Source organism: Neofelis nebulosa, chromosome 5 (assembly GCF_028018385.1).
Source record: "Neofelis nebulosa isolate mNeoNeb1 chromosome 5, mNeoNeb1.pri, whole genome shotgun sequence".
NCBI classification, from domain to species: domain Eukaryota; kingdom Metazoa; phylum Chordata; class Mammalia; order Carnivora; family Felidae; genus Neofelis; species Neofelis nebulosa.
Window position 1 is genome coordinate 71,376,654 of NC_080786.1, and position 22,143 is coordinate 71,398,796.

The 22,143-nt window shown below is 38.1% G+C and overlaps 1 protein-coding gene across 1 annotated transcript in view; it reads left to right on the forward strand.

The window, feature by feature from the left end:
- The first annotated feature begins 4,155 nt into the window (after positions 1-4,155).
- The window catches only part of PIK3CA (phosphatidylinositol-4,5-bisphosphate 3-kinase catalytic subunit alpha), an 87,765-nt gene continuing 69,777 nt past the window's right edge, over positions 4,156-22,143 (forward strand). The window contains exon 1 of the mRNA XM_058730555.1: positions 4,156-4,615. The gene's annotated coding sequence lies outside the window, so the exon portion shown is untranslated. The remainder of the gene's footprint in view (positions 4,616-22,143) is intronic.

Consider the following 22,143-nt stretch of genomic DNA (forward strand, 5'->3'; position numbering starts at 1 on the left):
AATACCCACTAACTACCAGGAATGATGTTTGTTGAAATGGATACTCTTACTCATTGCAAAATCAAGTCCATTTCTACAAATTGCTTTTATTCTTACATAATGCAAAAACTCTGTTTCACATGAGAATGTTTCACCAAAGGGAAGAAAATAAACAGCTGGTTTTTTCAATATTTAGGTATTTATGAGTCAGGGAACACTAAAAATGATTTGGCTAAATTAAAAGATTTGTTTCACCTGACCCATCAGTAACTCAAGGGGTGCCTGGGTGGCTCAGTTAGTTAAGCACCTGACTATTTATCTCATCTCAGGTCTTGACATCAGGGTCATGAGTTCAAGCCCTGTGTTGGGCTCCATGCTGGGCATACAGCCCATGTAAAAATAAATAAATAAATAAATAAATAAATAAATAAATAAATAAATAAACGAACCTCATGGTCCTACTCTTCTCCTACAACTGGTCTGACTAACTACAGGGTTAGCACAAATACACATATTCTTATTTCCTAGGTAGAAATATTTTAACAGAGTATTGTGAAAAACCTTAGACTATATAATATCACTGCAAATATCTTTAGTAACTGCAGATTTAATTATAACCATAGCTATTGAGTATAAGAAAATTGTTCTCTGTTGTAGTCAAGGTGTGCAATTTGTTTTCTTAGCAATGTTGATTTTTTTTAAAGGAAGTAAAATTGGCTGTTCTTCCTTTAGGAACTGTTTCTCCCACTAAGCCTCATAAAAATGCCTGCAAGGTATGCTACTAACTATAGTCTCTGAGGTAAAGACAAACAAATTTGAAATGAATGGGAAAACACTGGTTCTTAGTAGAGATATAGAAACCATTAAAAAAGAGCCAGTGAGAAAATTAAGAATTGATAAATACAACATCTGAAATTTTAAAATTTGCTAGGTGGGCTCAGTAGCAGAAATGGATATAAAACAGACAAAAATTCAGTGAACTGGAAGACAGATCAGCAGAAATTTTCCAATATGAGAAATAAATAAGATCAAAAACAATTAACAGAGCCTTAAAGACAGGTAGGAAAATATCAAAATGTCTGACATTCTTGTCATTGGATTCCTAGAAGAGGAGAAAGAAATTGAGATAGGAAAATATTTGATGAAATAATTGCTGAAAACCTCCCAAATTTAGCAAAATATGTAAGTTTTCAAGTTCAAGAACTCAGCAAACCATGGGGTGTTGGGTGGCTCAGTCAGTTAAGTGTCCGACTTCAGCTCAGGTCATGATCTCATGGTCTGTGAGTTTGGCCCCAAGTAGGGCTCTGTGTTGACAGCTCAGAGCCTGGAGCCTGTTTCAGATTCTGTGTCTCCCTCCCTCTCTCTGCCCCTCCCCGACTCATGCTCTGTCTCTCTTGCTCTCAAAAATAAATAAAACATTAAAACAAACTTTTTAAAAGAACTCAGCAAACCCAAGTAGAATAAACTCAAATAAAAAAACCACCTAAACACGTTATAAACCAATGAAAGAAAAAATGTTAAATATGGAAATAATCTAGAGAAAAGTAACAAAGTACATATGGGGGAAAACTATTTGTATGACCACAGGTGGAGCCTGAAGAGAAGAGAACAACATCTCTAAAATATTAGAGGGAAAAAACCTGTTAACGCCAGAATTCTATAGCCAGCTAACATATCCCACAGGAACAAAAACTAAATAAAACTTCCTCAAATGAAGAGAAACTAAGAGAATTTGTCACCAGCAGAACTGCTCTAAAGGAAATGCTAAAGGAAGTTCTTCAGGCTAAAGGGAAATTATACTAAAAGGAAACATGGATTTTCAGCAATGAAAGAAGAGAAATGGAAATGGATGGCTAAGTATAAAAGACTTTTTTTTTCCATTTAAATTCTCTATGTATAACTATTGTATACAATAGTATGTATATTGTATACATACAAAAAATATGTATAACTATTGAAAGCAAAAATGATGGGATTCCCAAATACATATACCAGCTATGAAATAAAGGTCAATGAATGGGGGAAAGGACCTATATGACTGCAAAGTATCTTTCTAAAATTTACTTGAAGTGATAGAATATTAACACTCAGTAGACTGCAAAAGTTTATGGTGATATACTGTAAGCCATAGAGCAAATACAAAACAAAGAGAGAGAGAGAGAATGTTCAAAAGGACAATATATAAATTAAAATGGAAAATTAAAAACATTCAAATAATCCAAAATAAGGCAGGAAAGTGAAAACAGAAAAAACATAAGGAACAAACAGAAAACAAATAATAAAATAATAAAATGGTAGGCCAAAATCCAACAAAATCAGACTCTTGATTTCGGCTCAAGTCATGATCTCATAGCTGTGAAACTGAGCCCTGAGGTGGGCTCCTTGCTGAGTGTGGAGCCTGTTTGGGATTCTCCCTCTCCCTGTCTCTCTGCCCCTCCCCTGCTCACACACACACACACACACTCTCTCTCTCAAAAATAAATAAACATTTTTTAATTAAAAAATAAAACATTTTTCCTACAGCCACAGGACCTTGACCAATGAGTTTTGTCATATACATGTCTAACATATTCTATACACTGAATAATAGTACAAACACCTTTGAAAGCAAGATAAAACACATGATAGATCAATGGTCACCAAATAAACCAAATGCATCAACTGTGAAGTGGGCAAAAAATGCTACTCCTGCACAGTGAATAATCATGCATTCAAATACCAGGCATGGCATTTTCTGCTATGACACATTTCTTAAAGGGTTGTCATCACATAACAAAAATTATATAATGTAATTAGCATTTTCTTATTTAAAAATAAATTTTAGAAGGAAAAATATATCTAGCAAAGACTACCTATTAGTATCTCACAGAACTCTGTCTGGAAACACAGTTTTGGAAGTGCTGCCTTAAGGTTTACTTTGACTAGCGATTCAATGTTATTGCTCCCGCCTCCCTCCCTCTCCTCCCTCCCCCGCCCCGCTCTTAAATTCCCTGCTCTGGTGTAACATAATGTTCTGAAACTGTGGGGGAAAAAAACAGATTCAAGAAAAATATTTAGAAACATAGACCCTTGGAATGTGAGATGGAAACCAGAGCTTAAGAAAAGAAAGAAAACAAGAAACGCACTCAAATGAAAACTAGGGCAACATAAAAGAATGGATCTCATTTACGATTATGAACGTGTGGTGTTCCAACAAAAATTGGTTATTGGTCAGGTTTTTGGCTCTTGGATGACAAATGAAACTGCCTGTAACATCTCTAGGGCGGGTCATTTCCAAGTCCTCTACTTAAAAAATTGAAGGGAAAACGGATATTTGGGGACTTGTATCAAAGACTTCCAATCACTTTCCTTTGCCTTTTCGATACAATGAAAGACCACCAGGGGGGGAAATACGCAGAACGCTGGACCCTTACCAGTAGCGATCTCAAAAAGCAATAGATCTCTTTACTCTCAAAAAAAGGGGGGGTGGAGGGGTGGGGAGAGTGGGTTTCTATGGCCCGCAGCACAAAGCTTCAATCTAATCTATAGCTGAGATGGCTTTTCTGAAGTCTCTGTGGACACTACGCGAGAAACACTCGTCTTCTCAAGCCAGAATTTATTCCTACAAGCTGATTCAAATCTGAAAAAAAGAGCATTGCAAAAGGTCTCCCCGGAGTGAGTCAAAGGATTGCAGAGCGAAATAGCACTTTCTCTTCCAATTTGGGCTACAACTTAACTTTATGTTGGCAGAAGGACACTCAGTAACGCTTTGTAAAATGCCTTCTAATATCCATAACCGCTTCTGGTTAGTCACTGACAGCCGCGGTTAGCCGAGGCCCCTTCTCTCGCTCCCAAACACGAGGAAATCTCATTTCCTCCAAGAGCGTAAATGAACTCGATCCTAACACTATTTCTCTACCCAGGCCTGCCTGGTGCCCGCAGAAATGGACACACAACACATATGCCGTCCTAAGATGACACAACATCCCCACTGCTGCAAAGGACGGAACATAAACACCCGTGCGCCAGAGGCCCCCCCACCCCGGCACACAAAACTCGCGAACTTCGGGCGGAAAAGCAAGGCGCAGGCGCACTGGCACACTGTTACCCGATTTGCCCACTGCCCCCTCCAGGTCTCCGCAATTTCACTTCCCTCCTTTGCACATCTACTTCCGGGGTATTGTAAGCTCAGCCCCTCCTCAGCTCTTACCCTCCTCTGCCGGAGGAGGGGGGGAGTCGAGGGGGTGGGGAAGAGTTCGTTGTTTGTTTACACGATGTGAGCGGAAAAGAGACCAATAAAGTTTATTCTGGAAACAAAAGGAAAAAAAACAGGGTGACAGAGAAAGGAGACGGGGGCGGGGGCGTGTGGCGGGGGCTAGAGAGGAGAGGGAGCTAGAAGGAGAAAGCGGCAGTTCCGGTGCCGCCGCTGCGGCCGCTGAGGTCTAGGGCTGCTGCTGCCGCGGCCGCTGGGGCTGGGGCCGCCGGCGAGGCAGGGCTCGGGCCCGGCCGGGCAGCTCCGGAGCGGCGGGGGAGAGGGGCCGGGAGGCGGGGGCCGAGCCGCCCGCTCTCCTCTCCCTCGGCGCCGCCGCCGCCGCCGCCGCCCGCGGGGCTGGGACCCGATGCGGTTAGAGCCGCGGAGCCTGGAGGAGCCCCGAGCGTGAGTACAGCGCGGAATGGCTGGGAGCGGGCGCGGCTGGGATGGGAACGGGGTGGGTGTGGGGGCCTCTCCGGCGCGCCCGTCGTATTGGGCGGGGGCTACCCACGGGTCGTCTCTCAGCGTCGGCCCGCGGCGGAGTTCGCCAGCGATCGCCGCTCCCTCTTCCCCGCCTGCCGCTGGCCTCACCCAGATGCAGAGGCGAGGGCTCGCGGCTTACTCTCCTTTCCACCCTGGCCGCCGCCTCGCTCCTCGTTTCCTTCCTTTCTCATTTTTGGGGATGGGCGGCTGGAATCTGAGGAAGCGCACCCAAGGGCCGCCGCCCCGGTCGCGGTAGCTCGGTCCCCCGCACCCTTGCACGCCCACCCGGCCCGCGGGTGGCCGGGCTGCCGCGAGCAGCGCGGCGTGAGGGATCCTGGCGGAGCCGCGAGCTGCTCCAGAGGGGCTGCTGTCATGCCCCAGGACTCCGGCCCCGCCAGCCGGGCGACCCTGTGTTTGCCTCACGCTGAGTTTAAATCGCCCGGCTGGGGCTGGGAAGGAAAACCGCTCCCCCCACCCCGCAGTTCCCCTCCCACCCTTCCTCCCGAGGTTGTTTTTTTCCCCCCTTTTAACCAAGACAATCAAACGTATTGGATCTTTCATTCATAGACCTGAGACACTGTCTCGTGATTTGTGTCTTTACTAAGTCTATTATGCGATGTCTGCTTCATAGCTCCTAAGTGGTTCAGAAAGGTAGGGTACGCCCAGGATTGGGCTATGTAAACACCAGACGTTCTGCCAGTGTTTTGATCGCGGCTTGAGGGGTTTATTTTAGGATGCTAAAGAAATAGTGGTGATGGTGGCTTGTTCCCAGAATTGGGGATCGAAAACTGTTTTCTTAGATGTCAATAACGGGGGAACTGTTTACATAGTTATATGAACGATAAGGGGAGCGCGACAAGAGAGGGCTTTGTAGAAAACAGCCTGCATATTCTTTAATGAATTAGAGTTGTGATTTCGTTTTTGAGAAGCTTCCTCATTCCAGCGACTTTGTGCACATGCGGGACATGGGTTTGTGAGATGATGTTTTGAATCCAGTTTGTGAGGCCTGGGAGAACCCCCAGAAAACTTGGGTAGATGAACTCCTGGTAACTCAAGTCGGGTGATTTCAATGGCCAACATTTGAACCACTGTGGGCAATATTGGTTGCATGTTTTCCTGCTTAGAAAATAGATTCTTCGGGTATTACAAATTTGCTTGTGTGCTGGATTGTGTGATGTTAAGACCTGGAAATACTTAAGTTAACCATGTTGCTAATTTAACTTGGATAGATCAGAACACTTTACGTCTTTATTAAGGAGCCCTCAGAGCAACTGCAAGTGTAAGAATTTGTTAATATGTCTGTGTTTTCAAGTTTTAAGATTTTTTAACTGAAGTATTGAATTCTGGTTGATAGCGTAGATCTGTAGCTAAACATCACATGGTATGGAAAATTTTAATTATCAGATTAACTGTTCTGCAGTGTCATCAACCAAAATTATCTGAAGAGGGCCCAGCAGGGGGTGTGTGTGTGGGGTGTGTGTGTGTGTGTGTGTGTGTGTGTGTGTGTGTTGGTGTTTGTTTCGTTTTTTAAGTTTTCTCATCCTGTGTTTTGGGATAAAATTAAAATTTCATCCATAACTTTTTTCACAAGTTTCTTGTGCAATTTTCATCATTGTAAAATGGAGTGGTTTTCTATTAAAATCACAAAATAGGTGATTATGATGTGATAGCACATCATAATAGTAATAGCTCCATGGGGGAAATAGCAAGACAGTAAATTAACATTAAGTTAATATTCTATCAACTATGAGTATGAAGTTTGAAAGGCATTTCTGTCAGTTTTACTTGAAGAATTCAAAATAAACCACACATGTAAATGCAGAATTGCTTTAATATATATAAAGTTTTTAAATTTTAAGTAAATTAGATATAACATGAAAGAGATATCACTGCATACAATACTGTACTTGAACTGAAAGATTACTTCATGAAAGTGTATATTCTCATGGGCTGGATATGTATAAAAGGGAGGCTAAAAGAACAAGTGACTGCCTGGCTCTGTGTATGGAACAGTCCTTCTGGAGGCAGAGCTTCCTTCCTGTGAGGATAAGATCCTCTCCATCCCAAAGAAGTATTCCTTTAAAAAAAAAAAAAACACTAAATTTATAAATAAAATACTTGTATAATAAGGTAGATCATAATAATGTTTTTCCTAAGACAATTTACTTTATGTGTAGCTTTCATGATTAGAGCCCTTTAGTGAACAAAGGAGTTTTAAACATTTGTTGTTACCATTAAAGGGCATTTGCTCTGTTGATCTGTTTATTTGAAAAGAGCTAACTTAATCCCATTTGATCTCTTTAGCAACTAGAATAGCATTAAAAGGATCAGTTCCCTATTTTATTTTTTTAATATCTTGAATTCCAAGGTAGGCATTATTCTTTAAATGAATGAGATGTATTCCTTAAGCATCATACAAGATTTCATCCTTGGTGAAAATATTTATGATCTTTAAAATTGTGCAATTTTGGCAGCATAAATCTTGGAATATTCTAGTTTCTATTTTATTAGCCCATTTATTAAGCTGTTTTCTTAAGTGTTGTCTTGAATTACAGCAGTCCTGTAGGCAGGCAGTATCACTATCTTTGAGAAGTGACATTTTAATCTAAGGTCATACAGGTGTCAGGTGACAGATTCGTTGACAAAACCAATGTTTTCTGACTGCTTTCACTATATCAGACTATCTCTAACTTGCTTCTTCCTGCTTTCTGATAGACAAACTAAGGCCCAGAAAAGTTAATTACTTAAGACCACCTTTTTCATGATTTCCAGTAATAAGCATATTTTTTAATTCCTTATATAGCTTTAAAAGTGGTTTTCAATCTTGGCTATATATTAGAATCTTCTAGTTAGCCTTTTTAAACTACCAGTGCCAGGGCCTCATTCCCAGAGATTCTGATTTAATTGGTTTGAAATGGAGCCTAGACATCTGTGGTTTGTTTGTTTGTTTTAAAGTTCCCCAGGTAATTCTAATATACAAAATTGTAAAGCCCTTGTTTCCAAGGACCTGTGTGATTTGGTCCTTGCTTGTCTTTCTAGGTTAATTTCTCCTCCCACAGCTTCGTTGACCTTTCCCTGCTTTCATGTGCAAATACTCTTCCTGAAATATTCGCGCACTCCATACCTCTGCCTTAACTAGCTGATTCCTACTCATCTTTCATACCTCCTCCTCCTAAAAGTCTAGTCTGGGTTAGGTATCCCTGCCTCCTGTTCCCATAGCATCTTGTATTCCTACTGTCATAGCATTGACTCACTGCATTATAATTGACTGTTTATTTGTATCCTCCACCAGGATATAAATTCTATGTGAAGGATAGGGAATTTTTCTATTTTATATACAGTTGTATTCTTATTGCCAAGCACAGTAGCCAGCAGATAATAGGCACTTATTAACTGAATAAATATATTGGCAACAGATTTTTTACAACATGTAATAATTTATGAACACCAATTAAGTTTTTACTTCTGCTAAATACATTTAATATCTTTGGTCACTAAAAGTGTCTATCCCTGAACTTGCCACACATATAATTTCGTTTAGAGACAGTTGAGACGTTATAAATTATACATGAATTATATCAAGTGTGACTCAACCCCAAACACATACAAACAAAAATAAGGATCATTATTATGCACAGAACTGCCCAGGAAATCAGGAGACTTGAATTCAAATCCATTTCACTACAAGCATTGTGTCCTTGGGCAAGTCTCAGTCTTTTGGGGCTTCTGTTTCCTCATCTGTAACACAGAGAGATTGTACTGGGTGCTCTACATGGTACTCAGTGATCTGGCCTTAAAGTCTTATGAGTACCAAAAAACTAAAAATAATTGGTTTTGGAATCTGAAGCTCCTTGGTTTAATACCTGGCTCTTAGAGTTACTGTCAGGATTACTTTAGACAGATTTCCTAATCTGCATAATAGGAGTAATTACTATTCAGTAGAGTTGTTGTTGAATTAAATGAGATAATATACATCTAAAAGAGTTTTTGTCCTGTGTTAGGTACTTAATAAATTTTCATTTCCTTTCCCCTTAGGAGGTGTTAGATCTCATGAGTGGACTTAGATAACAGAAAGACATAGTTTATGTATTAAATCCTGTTTTCCACTTTGCTGAGTGCTAGCATTACAGATGTGACTAGGGACCAAAACAACTGTGGCTTTTAGTTTCATTTTCTCAGAACCCCATTAGACTGTCAAATACCCACGTGTTAGCTTGGGAATTAATTGTGCTTAGAAATTTCAATCATGACAGGATATCAAATGCTAAACTATCAATACATCTATAATTTGAAGGAGGAGAGAGTCTGGTGACCTTATACCATCTACAAAGATAAGTGAAATCAGACTTGACCGCTCCAAAAGAAGGGGACAAATTAAAACTAAGGGTGATCTATAAAAAGAAGACCCAGCAATTTTGGTGAAGTCTCTGTTCACCAAAGCTTAAAACTCAGGAATCATTATTTGGTAATTTCTCTGGTCAGGGCCAATTCCAGAAGATAAGATTGTTCTTGATGTCACAGTAGCAATTTCAAATATCAACAGACTGTAATTGTTTATTTGGGAGCCATGTTTTTTATATAGTTATCTTAGGATTTATTTGGTAATAGAGAGCAACCTTACAGTGTACTAATATCTCTTTGCTAAAGTTTTTTGATACCGATCTTATTTTTATATAAATCGAATTGGCATGCTTGAGTTTTCCCTTAAATTTATGTTTAAAGTGAATTTTATTACCATTTTGGAGAAAAATTCTATAATAAAAACTGAAAACTGTGGGGAGAAGAAACTGAAGTGTTAGGGCATAAAGAAATTTGAAGCAACACATAGTGAATGAAGTCTGAGCATTCAACTTGAAGGCTTGAGATTTCCATCATTCAAAAAAGGTTATTAGACCTTAGATATACCAGTAATGTTGTATAGCTATATATCTTATTCACATTTAACCCTTTTTCTATGAACTGATTGACTGATCCTGGTTAAGGAATTTTTAGGTGTTTCTTCTCCCTGTCCCCAAATACATAGTTTGGGGAGTTTAAAGTTAAAATGTTCCACTAAAGAATTTGTAATAAATGTGGTACCTTAGAGCTTTTTCAAGTTTAATATTTATTAAGGTGAAGCTGTTCTTAGGGTGGATTATAGAGCTCTGATCTAGAGGACTAATGGACTGAATTCCAGCCACAAACTGCTGCTTTATATATGTGTATGGGGGAGAGGAGACAGATTATATCAAGTTTTTGCCTCTTTTTCTGCATTGAGATGATAGGAACTCTAATATGTTGCTTGCTAAGTAACTCATGTAATTAATGAGATAATTTAAATGATCCCTAAAATTACATAAAATTATTAAGGAAGAATGTATACATACTAATCATTATTTTAAGTTTACATCTAATACAAGAATAACACCTTTCATATTTAGCCCAACAATTAAATACTCATTTTTTCTGTAGTATTCTAGTAGTTACCTTGATAATTTATCTAAATTGCTAGATTAAGTTTTAGTAACCTTTAGCATATAATTGCAGTTGTTACAAAGGAGTCTTTGTATCAAAGCCAGCATTGCCATTTGAAATAAAGGTGGGATTTAAAAATGTAGTAAGAATTTTTACAGACCATACCTATCTGGTACACATCATATTTTAAATATTTGTGTAAAAAAAGTCAAGTGTTTTGATTTGAAAAAAGCTGTACCAGGATAGAATCATCCTACTCTGATCTTAATTCTCTTGCCAAACTGAATACTAACTCAGGAGTTAGTAAGACTCAATGGAGAGGTGCATCGTACAAACTTCCCATAGAGAGGGGCACCCGATGGCTCAGTCAGTTAAGCACCCAACTTCAGTTCAGGTCATGATCTCAGTTTGTGAGTTCAGGCCCCGAGTCAGGCTTTGTACTGATTGCTTAGAGCCTGGAGCCTGTTTCAGGTTCTGTGTCTCCCTCTCTACCCCTGGCCTGCTCACACTTTGTCTCTCTCTCTCTCAAAAATAAACAAAAAACATTAAAAAAAACCCAGCACTATAGAAATTTGAAACAATATGATAAAGATATTTTTAAGCATAAATTTTTTGACAGGATGTTCATTCCTATTATCTTCGGCACTTAGCATAGTGCCTGGATATAACTGGCCACTAAGCATTGATATTTTCACAGTAGAATCATAATTGAGAATCAAAATAATTTTCTTTTATCAGTTTGTAGCTACATACTTCAAACTATCTAAAACTAGGTAAATTGCTCTGTGCCAGTCTTAGTTGATCATTTATTGAGTATAGGTTTGAAGTATATCAGAAACACTTTTCTGTAAGTTGCTAAGTAGTTGCAGATTTCTATTGCTATTTAGAGATAATTTTAACAAAGATTGATAGGTTAAGGAGAGGCTGTGTGTTATGGTGAAAAGAACATTGGATCAAGAATCTAAAATCTAGACTCTGTATTGAACTGTTAACTGGCTGTTTGGTTTTAGAGCTTGACCTTTCAACAATTGTTTCTTTTACCCACAAAACATCTAATGTTCTTTGCTATTCCAAAATTCTGGGATATTGCTAGTATTTTAAAGTCTATTTCTGATTTCAGGGAAGAGTAAGTAAACCACTCCCTCGAGGGAGGATAGTCCATGTCTGTTGTATTTTCAGAAGCTAAAATCTTTTTGTCTGCTTGCTTATAAATTTGCACATATTTGAAGGCTCTTGTGTGAAATTCTGTGGCATAGACAAGCTGCCATCAGAAAAAGAATGGACTGGAAAGATTTTTTTTCTTTCTGAAACCATCAGGGATTTTGTAGAATCAGACTTACTGTAGGAGTGGCCGTTTTGGTTACTGGCATTGAGAGCAGTTAAATGACTGATAGGCATTGAGAGTAGGTCATCTATTGCACACCAGGTGACAGAGTTATGAAGGCCAGCAAACCTGTCACAGCACCCTTAATACCACTGATCACCATCCCTACTTGTTAAAGACTTCTAGGAAGGTATGTTCCACAATTTCCTTTGATGACCTGTCCCACTAAATGTTCTTCAGAAAATGTGTTCTAATCTTAGGACTATAAATCAAGAGGCATAGTAAGCCTTTTTTCTAGATATATCCTTTTTGTGCAAATATAAGGAAAGATGACAAAAATAATTGTCCTTGATTGGAAAGCATTGGTATTTATGCCACTGATTTGTTTCTATAAACGTTCAAATTACTCACCTTCAGGGTTTGAATATTTTGTAGCCAACAAACTGTTCAAATTATGAGATGTTATTTGGAGTATGTACTCATTTTTCAACAAGCTAAGCACATTTCTGTACCTTATTTTTCTTTGAGAGATTGTGCTTTTTCAAGTACTTTTTTGATGGACTTATTACAGGTCTAGACCTGAAAGTACTATTGTTGCATTTTGAAACAATTGACTGCCTTTAGCTTAAAAAGTGAGTGAAGTGTGTGTGTGTGTGTTTTCCTTAGGAGTCTGAGGAGGTTAACTTCTTGGCAAGTGCAAAAACCTTGAAGTTTTTCGCCAGCTAAGCTATTCTGTGAATAATATAGGTCTGTAGGGTACGTCATCAAATATAGAGCACGTCATCATTCATGGGAAAAATTGTGGGGGAAAAGATTGAAACTAGAACTACTAAAGTCCAATCTGAAATCAAACCACACATGACAGGAAAGAAAGGAAAAACTGTGTGATACTGTCATTTTTTTATTTATAAATATTAATAGTAACATCATTAAAAAAAATTTTTTTTAATGTTTATTTTTGAGAGAGAGAGAGAGAGACAGAGCGTGAGCAGGGGAGGGGCAAAGAGAGAGGGAGACACAGAATCTGAAGCAGGCTCCAGGCTCTGAGCTCTCAGCACAGAACCTGACACGGGGTCCAAACCCGTGAACCGTGAGATCATGACCTGAGCCAAAGTTGGACGCTTAACCAACTGAGCCACCCAGGCACCCAATAGTAACATCACTTTAAAGTTATTTTCTATATGAAGATTTCCTTAAAATCTAATGGCTATTATTAGTTGCATTTGAGACCCCGAAAGGCAGCTTCTTAAAGTATTTATGAAAGATACTTGTATTCTTTTTTTTTTTTATGTTTGTTTATGTTTGAGAGAGAGAGAGAGAGAGAGAGGGAAACACAAAATGAGAGTGGGGGAGGGGCAGAGAGAGAAGGAGGCACCAAATCCAAAGCAGGCACCAGGCTCTGAGCTGTCAGCACAGAGCCCGACACAGGGCTCGAACTCATGGACCAGGAGATCAGGACCTGAGCCAAAGTCCGATGCTCAACTAACTGGCCCACCGAGGCACCCCTGTATTCTTTTTCTCTAACTATATAGCAGTTGTAAAAGTTGAACAGGACTTTTCCAAAGCAGCTTCTGTACTTGTCTTGATAATTATAATGGTAGCAACACTCAAAGCAGTCTGGAATATTAGTAATTTTATAGTGTGGAGATTGGTTGTTCATTTTCTGTTCACTAGAAATGACCAACTTTCAAGTTTCTTAATGATATTATGGGACTCCAGATTTCCTCAAATTCAGTTTCACTAATTCTGTACAATAAAAGGTAGTAATTTTTACAGCCATGTAATAATGTTCATGGACACTATTATTGTATAGTTAAATGTATCTACTAATGTACGATGATTAAAACAGTTAAATGTATCATGCTGTGGTCTTTTTGTTGAGTATAAATATTAAGCATGTAAATTAGTACATTTCTCCTGCAAATAATTTTTTTCCCCAATCAAAATGAAGGTAAGTAATTTGACAGTAGGAATATTTGAAGGCAGGACAGTCTTCGAATATTCACAAAATACAGTTACTGTACTTAGGCTTCTTTAGTTTTCTTTTCTTACTCCAAAATATACGTCATAATGGTTAAGAGCATGTGCTCTGGAGCCAGACTATGGAGATTAGTAGTTTTTTTTAGCTTAAAGCAAGTTATTTACCCTGTCTGGGTTAAATATTCTCTGGGTTATTAACACATATTTCCGTGTTTGTAAAAGAGGGATGATAACAATACCTACCTCATAACATTGTAGTGAGGATTAAATGACTAATACAGTTAAGTTTTTTGACAGTGCCTAGTTGGTAGTAAACACTCGACAAATATTTGTAAACTCCTTGAGAGCACAAACTGTGTCCTATTCATCAGTTTATTTGGGGGCGTTAACATTATGTAGTGAATTGAATTTTGTCCATTCTGAGGATTTACTAATGGATCCAGTCTCTAGAGAGTGAACAGTAAGGCTGCCTTCTAACAAGTTTCTTGATTACTAAGCAGTAATGTTCTTTTTGTTCTATTACAACTTAAAATTTCATTCTAACTCTAGGAATCTGAATTGTGTTTCACACCTACTCCTAAGAGAAGTTAGCACATGGAGATTTAGCTTGATGGGAATGAGGTATTGATGGACAGAAGATACTAAGAAATGGATGTACATTTTTCACATCTAGTCTGATGTTCCCATGGATTGATTTTTCCCTGTCAATTCCTGGAATCTCAAAATCCCTGACAGATATCTTAATAGCATTCAATAGCCATTGAAGTAGCACTTGTTTCATGCTACCCGTCATTTCCTTTCCTTGTCCTCCCTCATGCACTAAAGTCTGTAGTTGTGTCCTATTGTCATATAGTCCCTATAAGACTTTTATAGAATTCTCATGTCATGTTGGAAGCTGCTTATATTTCACTTACCCATGATACTTGTTATGAAGTCTTTATTAAATACAGTATTTACTCTTTTTAGATATCATTTTGTTTGTTACCTGGTTTGTACTCATTGGACATTGTATAAACCTTACAAGTCATGTATGTGAAAATAAGGAAAACAACCATGTGTTTTGATTTTAACATGAGTTCAGTCTCTAATTCTTTGCCTTTAATTACTAAGTTACCTACCTGGCATCATTGATACAAGTTTTTGTGGCATCATTGTATTGGCACTTTACATAAATGAGAATATTAGTTCATATTTAAGTTTTTGGTAAAGATACGTGTTTATGTTTTCTCACCTCTTAACTTTTAGCAATTTAGACTGCTCTTGATGGTCACACACCATAACTTATTCTTCTCAAGTTGATGATCCTATTGTCTGTATTTCTCATTCACCAGGTTGATAGTAAACAATAAAGTCCATGTACTTTTTAAAACTACATGAATGTTATAATTAATTTATATGGAGATTGCTTTACAAAGGATCTATAATTTTGGCACAGTTATTCAAAGTTTTTCATTGTTACTTTTAAAGAATTACTAAGCATACTTTCAGACATTTTTTATATGTGTAAAACTATATATAGAATTTCGTCTCTTCTAGGGGGTGGTATGCATAATGAAAAAAACAAACCAAAAACAAAACAAAACATGACCGTGGACTGCCCTAGTACTAACCAAGCGTTCATTGCCATACTGTGTCATTGTGATTAACCTAGGAATTAAAGTTAAGAATTAACTACTTATTTTGCTGAAGGAAACTCAGCCATGTTACACACAATTTATTTTATGAAAACTCTGAGTAGGTTTCTGTTAACACTTTCACCTAGGGAAATGGGAAAAAGTAAAAGACAGGACATATATAAATAAGGTAACATATCTCCATGTTACTCTCACCTCCTTATGAAATATTCATTCCCTTTGTACAAACACCCACTTTTTGAATGATCTGTGTGGAGAGGTGGAACTTCCCCTAGAGTCTTAGAAGAGAAGAGTGTACCCTGAGCTGCCATGTGCCCATCTTTCTAGCTGTCCAGAAGATGAGGGCTGAAAAGAGATGCTCTCTCTCACATTGGGGGAGAATAAAGGGTTGATGCACTGAAATGGGACATTTGCTTATAATTCTAGATCAGAACCAGAATATCTAACCTGCCTGCCAACCACATGACACTGAACAAGCCACTTAGGTTTTGTGAGCCTGAAAAGTTGTCACCAGATGGCTAGTGACTGAAAGAGATGTTTCCAGGGTGCTGTATTCCAGAAATGAGCCTGTGCAAACTTTATGAATGTAGAACTCAAATAGCTATGAATAAAATAGAAATAAAAATAATTAAGTATGTTAAGTCTTTTATGATTATCAAATATCTAAGAATGCAAAGATGGGTAAATATGAAATTTTATAATATGTAGGTCAATAGATCTGATAAGGAAAGTAAACATATCGGTAAACATGGAAAAGAAAATAATAATTTCCTTTTGTCCCTTTAAAAGCCAGAAATAAAGAAAAGTTTCCTTAACAAACATATCAAACTAAAAGCTAAAGTAAAAATTGATAGTGAAATACTAGAGAAGCAATGAGTGTTTAAAACTCAGAAACCTGTTATCACTACATTATTATATAATATTCCTCTGGATGTTCTGACCAATATAATAAGAAATGAATTAGAATGAAAAGTAGTAAATACTGGGAAAAAAAAAAAAGCTCTACAATCCCATTTTTGGGTGGTATGATTGCATTCCTGGGAAAACCAAGAGTCACCTGAGAAGTTATTAGAACTTATTAATAGGAAGGTAGAGTAACTAGATTTAAGAAAATACTTTAAACTCAGTAGTTCTCCTTTATAATAGCAGTAATTGTTTAGAAAATATGGTAGAAAAAGTTGCTTATAACAAGGACAGAAAATATAAAATTATGTTAATAAGAAATGTGTGAGCCCCTGTGTAGAAACCTGAAAATTACTGGGATACGCGCAGGGTGGGGGGTTGGGGGTTGCAGGGAGAAAAACATCATGTGCCTGAATGGGAAGTCCCAACTATTAACAAATATCCGTTTTTCTCAAGTTAACTTAGAGGTTGAGGTTTAGCATAATTCTGATTTTTTTTAATGTGTTTGAGAAATTAACAAGATAATTCTTAGTTTTGTCCAAGAAACTAGAGGTAAAAATGAGATAACTTAGGTAAAAAACCAAGAACAGTGCCAGAGAGCTAATAACCCTGTAGCCCTATCAGATATCAAAGCACGCTGTAAAACTATAATAAATAAAAGAGTAGGGTACTGGCATAGCACTGATAGTAAAGTTGGTGAAAGTGAATTGAGATCCCAGAAATATATATTCTAAATATAATAAAAGAATCATCAGAAATCAGCAGAAAAAGGAAGACATTCAGTGCATGTTTTTGAGAGTGGTAAATAGTATTCAAAATAAATTTGAATCTTTATGTCATCTTATATACCAAAATAAATTCAAGGTAAATTGAAGAGTTAGATGAAAAAGAGTAAATATCCTTATGCTAGTTTCATTTAAGAAAGATATTTTATGTGGGGGCACCTGGGTGATTCCGTTAGTTAAGCGTCTGACTTCATCTGGGGTCGTGATCTCCCAGTCATGAAACCAGTGTCAAACTCTCTGCTGTCAGCACAAGAGCCTGCTTCAGATCCTCTGTCTCCTCTCCCTCCCTCTCCACCCCTCTTCCTACTCTCCCCCTCACCTCAAAAATACATAAAACATTTTTTAAAAATTAAAAAAAAAATTTATGTGAATGGGGAAATACCTTCCAAACTTTAAAGAACTGGAAGGACTCATGAAGGGAAAATTTATTACATTGACTCAGAACATTGCCATTTATTTTGTCCTTTTCTCCCACCTCCCTCCCCCCAATACAAATGAATAAATTAAAGATGTGCAAACTGGGATTAGAAATTTGCAAATATGTAGCAGACAGAGGTTTATCTCTATTTGTTTATGTGGATCAGATCATTTTATTGGGGCTCCAGGGAAGGGTTGAACGGCTGGGAGACCAATAAGATCCAACATCCTTGGCCTGGCCAGGATCTCTCCAACTTCACAGTTGCAGAAAGCCAAATGTTTACCTTTAATTTTAAGGTGTTCCTACAAATGCTTTCAAAAGCACCAAGTTCAGTGTACATGAATGAGCAAAGAACTTGAGAAAACAGGTTCATTTACTAAAGTGAAAATAAAAGCAAATGGGAAAATGTTTCTCCTTGACAGATCAAAGAAGTGAAACTTTTAAGTTGCAGTGATATATTTTTACTTTTTGAGTTACCAGGAAATTTTTCTAATGGTTTTGTTGCTGGTGAATATGCCATGAAATGTGCTTGTTCGTATATTTCTTTTGGCAGTCTAAATTGATTGAACACTTTTGGAAAAAAACAAGTCAGCAATTTTTGTGCCTTTATTTTTTTTTTTTAATTTTTTTTTTTAACGCTTATTTTATTTTTGAGACAGAGAGAGACAAAGCATGAACAGGGGAGGGTCAGAGAGAGGGAGATACAGAATCCGAAACAGGCTCCAGGCTCTGAGCTGTCAGCACAGAGCCCGACGCGGGGCTTGAACTCACGGACCGCGAGATCATGACCTGAGCCGAAGTCGGCTGCCCAACCGACTGAGCCACCCAGGCGCCCCTGTGCCTTTAAAATTAACATACCTTTTGATCCCATAATTTCATTTTTGCAGCATTATATATAATAATGGAAATTTTTTAATTTAATTTTTTATTTTTAAAATTTATATCCAAATTAGTATATAGTGAAGCAATGATTTCAGGAGTAGATTCCTTAATACCCTTACCCATTTAGCCCATCCCACCTCCCACAACCCCCCCGTAACCCTCTGTTTGTTCTCCATGAGTCTCTTCTGTTTTGTCCCCCTCCCTGTTTTTATTTTTGTTTCCCTTCCCTTATGTTCATCTGTTTTGTCTCTAAAGTCCTCATATGAGTGTAGTCCTATGATTTTTGTCTTTCTCTGATTGACTGATTTCACTTAGCATAATACCCTTTAGTTCCATCCATGTTGTTGCAAATGACAAGATTTCATTCTTTTTGATTGCTGAGTATCCATTGTATATATATGCAACATCTTCTTTATCCATTCATCCATCAATGGACATTTAGACTCTTTCCATACTTTGGCTATTGTTGATAGTGCTGCTATAAACATGGGGGTGCATGTGTCCCTTCGAAACAGCACACCTGTATCCTGTGGATAAATGCCTAGTAGTGCAATTGCTGGGTCGTAGGGTAGTTCTGTTTTTAGTTTTTTGAGGAAGCTCCATACTGTTTTCCAGAGTGGCTGCACCAGTCTGCATTGCCACCAACAATGCAAAAGAGATCGTTTCTCTCCGCATCCTCACCAACATCTGTTGTTGCCTGAGTTGTTAATGTTAGCCATTCTGACAGGTGTAAGGTGGTATCTCATTGTGGTTTTGATTTGTATTTCCCTGATGATGAGTGATGTTGAGCATTTTTTCATGTGTCGGTTGGCCATCTGGATGTCGTCTTTGGAGAAGTGTCTATTGATGTCTTTTGCCCATTTCTTCACTGGATTATTTGTTTTTTGGGCGTTGAGTTTGAGAAGTTCTTTAAAGATTCTGGATACTAACGCTTTATCTGATATGTCGTATACAAGTATCTTCTCTCATTCTGTCAGTTGCCTTTTAGTTTTGCTGGTTGTTTGCTGTGCAGAAGCTTTTTATTTTGATGAGGTCCCAGTAGTTCATTTTTGCTTTTGTTTCCCTTGCCTCCAGAGACGTGTTGAGTAAGAAGTTGCTGCGGCCAAGATCAGAGAGGTTTTTGCCTGCTTTCTCCTCGAGGATTTTGATGGCTTCCTGTCTTACATTGAGGTCATTCATCCATTTTGAGTTTATTTTTGTGTCTGGTGTAAGAAAGTGATCCAGGTTCATTCTTCTCCATGTCGCTGTCCAGTTTTCCCAGCACCACTTGCTGAAGAGACGGTCTTTATTCCATTGGATATTCTTTCCCTCTTTGTCAAAGATTAGTTGGCCATACGTTTGTGGGTCCATTTCTGGGTTCTCTGTTCTGTTCCATTGATCTGAGTGTCTGTTCTTGTGCCAGTACCATACTGTCTTGATGATTACAGCTTTGTGGTATAGCTTGAAGTCTGGGATTGTGAATCCTCCTGCTTTGGTTTTCTTTTTCAAGATTGCTTTGGCTATTCGGGGTCTTTTCTGGTTCCATACAAATTTTAGGATGATTTGTTCTAGCTCTGTGAAGAATGCTGGTGTTACTTTGATAGGGATTGCATGGAATATGTAGATTGCTTTGGGTAGTATCGACATTTTAACAACATTTGTTCTTTCTATCCAGGAGCATGGAATCTTTTTCCATTTTTTTGTGTCTTCTTCAATTTCTTTCATAAGCTTTCTGTGGTTTTCAGTGTATAGATTTTTCACCTCTTTGGTTAGATTTATTCCTAGGTATTTTATGGTTTTTTATATAATAATGGAAATTTTAAAACAGCTTAAGTATTCAGTAAGTAAAAATGTATTCAGTTATATCTTCCATAGAAATAGGTGGTCATAGATCACAATTGTGTATGAGAAATTTACAATAATTTGAGGAAATGTTTTTGAAGTGAAAAAAACAAGATAAAAATCATTATACTATATGAGCACAACTATATAAACCAAAAAAATAAACTAAAAAATATTCATAGAAAAAAAAACTCGTGAGTACATAAAAAATGGTAATAATGGTTGTCTCAGATGCATTTTTCACTGTTTTGTTTCCTCATTCATCTGTACACCATTGCATTTTAAGTAGGTACAAGGCAGAGTCCCAGATCTTAACAGACATTTCAGTTGGTTTTTAAGTGAATGAATTTCTATAATAAGCATGAGTTACTTTTACATTGAAAGAAATATGAATATAATCCACATCTAAGTTAAGAAAAGGAGAAGTGTGGGAAGTGCTCTAGAAAGGAACCTGATTAGTATCTTACACTCAGATTTCCAGTTTTCAAAATGTTTTCACAATTATATTTTATATGATCCTTTTCTGTTAATGACATCATTACTTGCTAAGCTAAGAATTTCTGTTAACCTTGACTTTATCAAACTCTCTGGCCCACCACAATTCAATTAACCATCAAATCTTGGGTATTTCTTTCTAAGAAATGGCTTTTGATTTCATTGTCATTTTTTCTCATAGTCCCTGCCTTATTTTACTTCTTTCCTGTATCACTAAAGTACCCCAACTAGTCTCTCCACTTTCACTTTCCACACTGCTGCCAGAATTATCAGACATGTAAATAACTAGCAGAATTTCATGAATGTGCTATAATAAATAGATTCTGTGGAAGAGAACAGGGGAGAGATTGACACTGCTTCCACACAGTTGCCAAAGTATCACTCATCCTAAAATACAAAATTGATCTGCTTAAAGCTTAGTAGTTCCTTGTGGCCTACATTACTGCTTCTCAAGCTTTGGGTGTATAAGAATCACCAGGGGAACTTGTTACAATGTAAATTATCCCCCCTCCCAAAATGTAAATTACCCAGACTCCAGAAAATCTGATTCAGTGCATCTCTGGTCCTGGAACATGCATTTTTAACAAGACTTCCTATTCTTGGTCCTATACATGTGATCCCAGGACAGAATTTTGAGGAACAGTGACCTTGGAATAAAGTGCAATCTTATTAATTTACTATCAGTCTCACAATTCCGTACCAGCCCACTTTTCTGTATATAGTTTCTGTACTTTCCCACTGAACACCTTGCAGTCTAGCCATTGTGAGCTGCCTCAGCTCACCTAGGCCTTTCTGGACTCCTGTGCTCATCAAGTTCATCCTGTTTCTGCTGCTCAGAGCCCCTTTCGCTATGGCTGCTCCTACCCAATAACCTGTTGACCTGGCACACTACCTTGAGCTTCTATGTAAACTATGTAAAGTATTCCTGGACTCAGCTCTCCTAGACAGAGTCCGTCTCTCCCTCCTCTGTTTCCTATAGCCTCTTTATTACAGCACGCACACACTGTACTAAGTTTTGCTTACTTATTTACATATCTGTCTTCCTCAATAGATGATAAGCCTTTTGAAGTCAGGGATGTCACTTTATTTATCTTTTACTTCTAGCATAAGCCTGACCCATAATAATTGCTAAAATACATGTATGTCATGTAATTAACAATCTAGTAAAGATGGGGGAGGAGTGATTAGTTCCACTTTTGTGAGAAAAATGAGGTCTTAAGTATTTGCTTAGTTACCCATCTTGGGAGTTTATAGACTTAAGATTTACACCCCCAAGATAACCTGGCTTCTCTTCTGGTTCTGGTCCTTACAGGAAAGGTAGACTGTCATAGTAAAATTACACACAAACACATCCTTTTTTAAAATTTTTTTTTTAATGTTTTTATTTATTTTTGAGACAGAGAGAGACGGAGCATGAGCAGGGGAGGGGGAGAGAGAAAGGGAGACACAGAATCCGAAGCAGGCTCCAGGCTCTGAGCTGTCAGCACAGAGCCCGACGCGGGGCTCGAACTCACAGACCGTGAGATCATGACCTGAGCCGAAGTCGGACACTCAACCGACTGAGCCACCCAGGCGCCCCAAACACATCCCTTTTTTAAGCATCCCCCTCCACTCACCTATCAGTGATCATGTTTGGGGCAGAAGATGTTGCAATAGGGGCTCCTGGGTGATCATTCAGTTAAGCGTCTGACTTTGGCTCAGGTCATGATCTCCTGGTTCCTGAGTTTGAGCCGTGTGTTGGGCTCTGTGTTGAC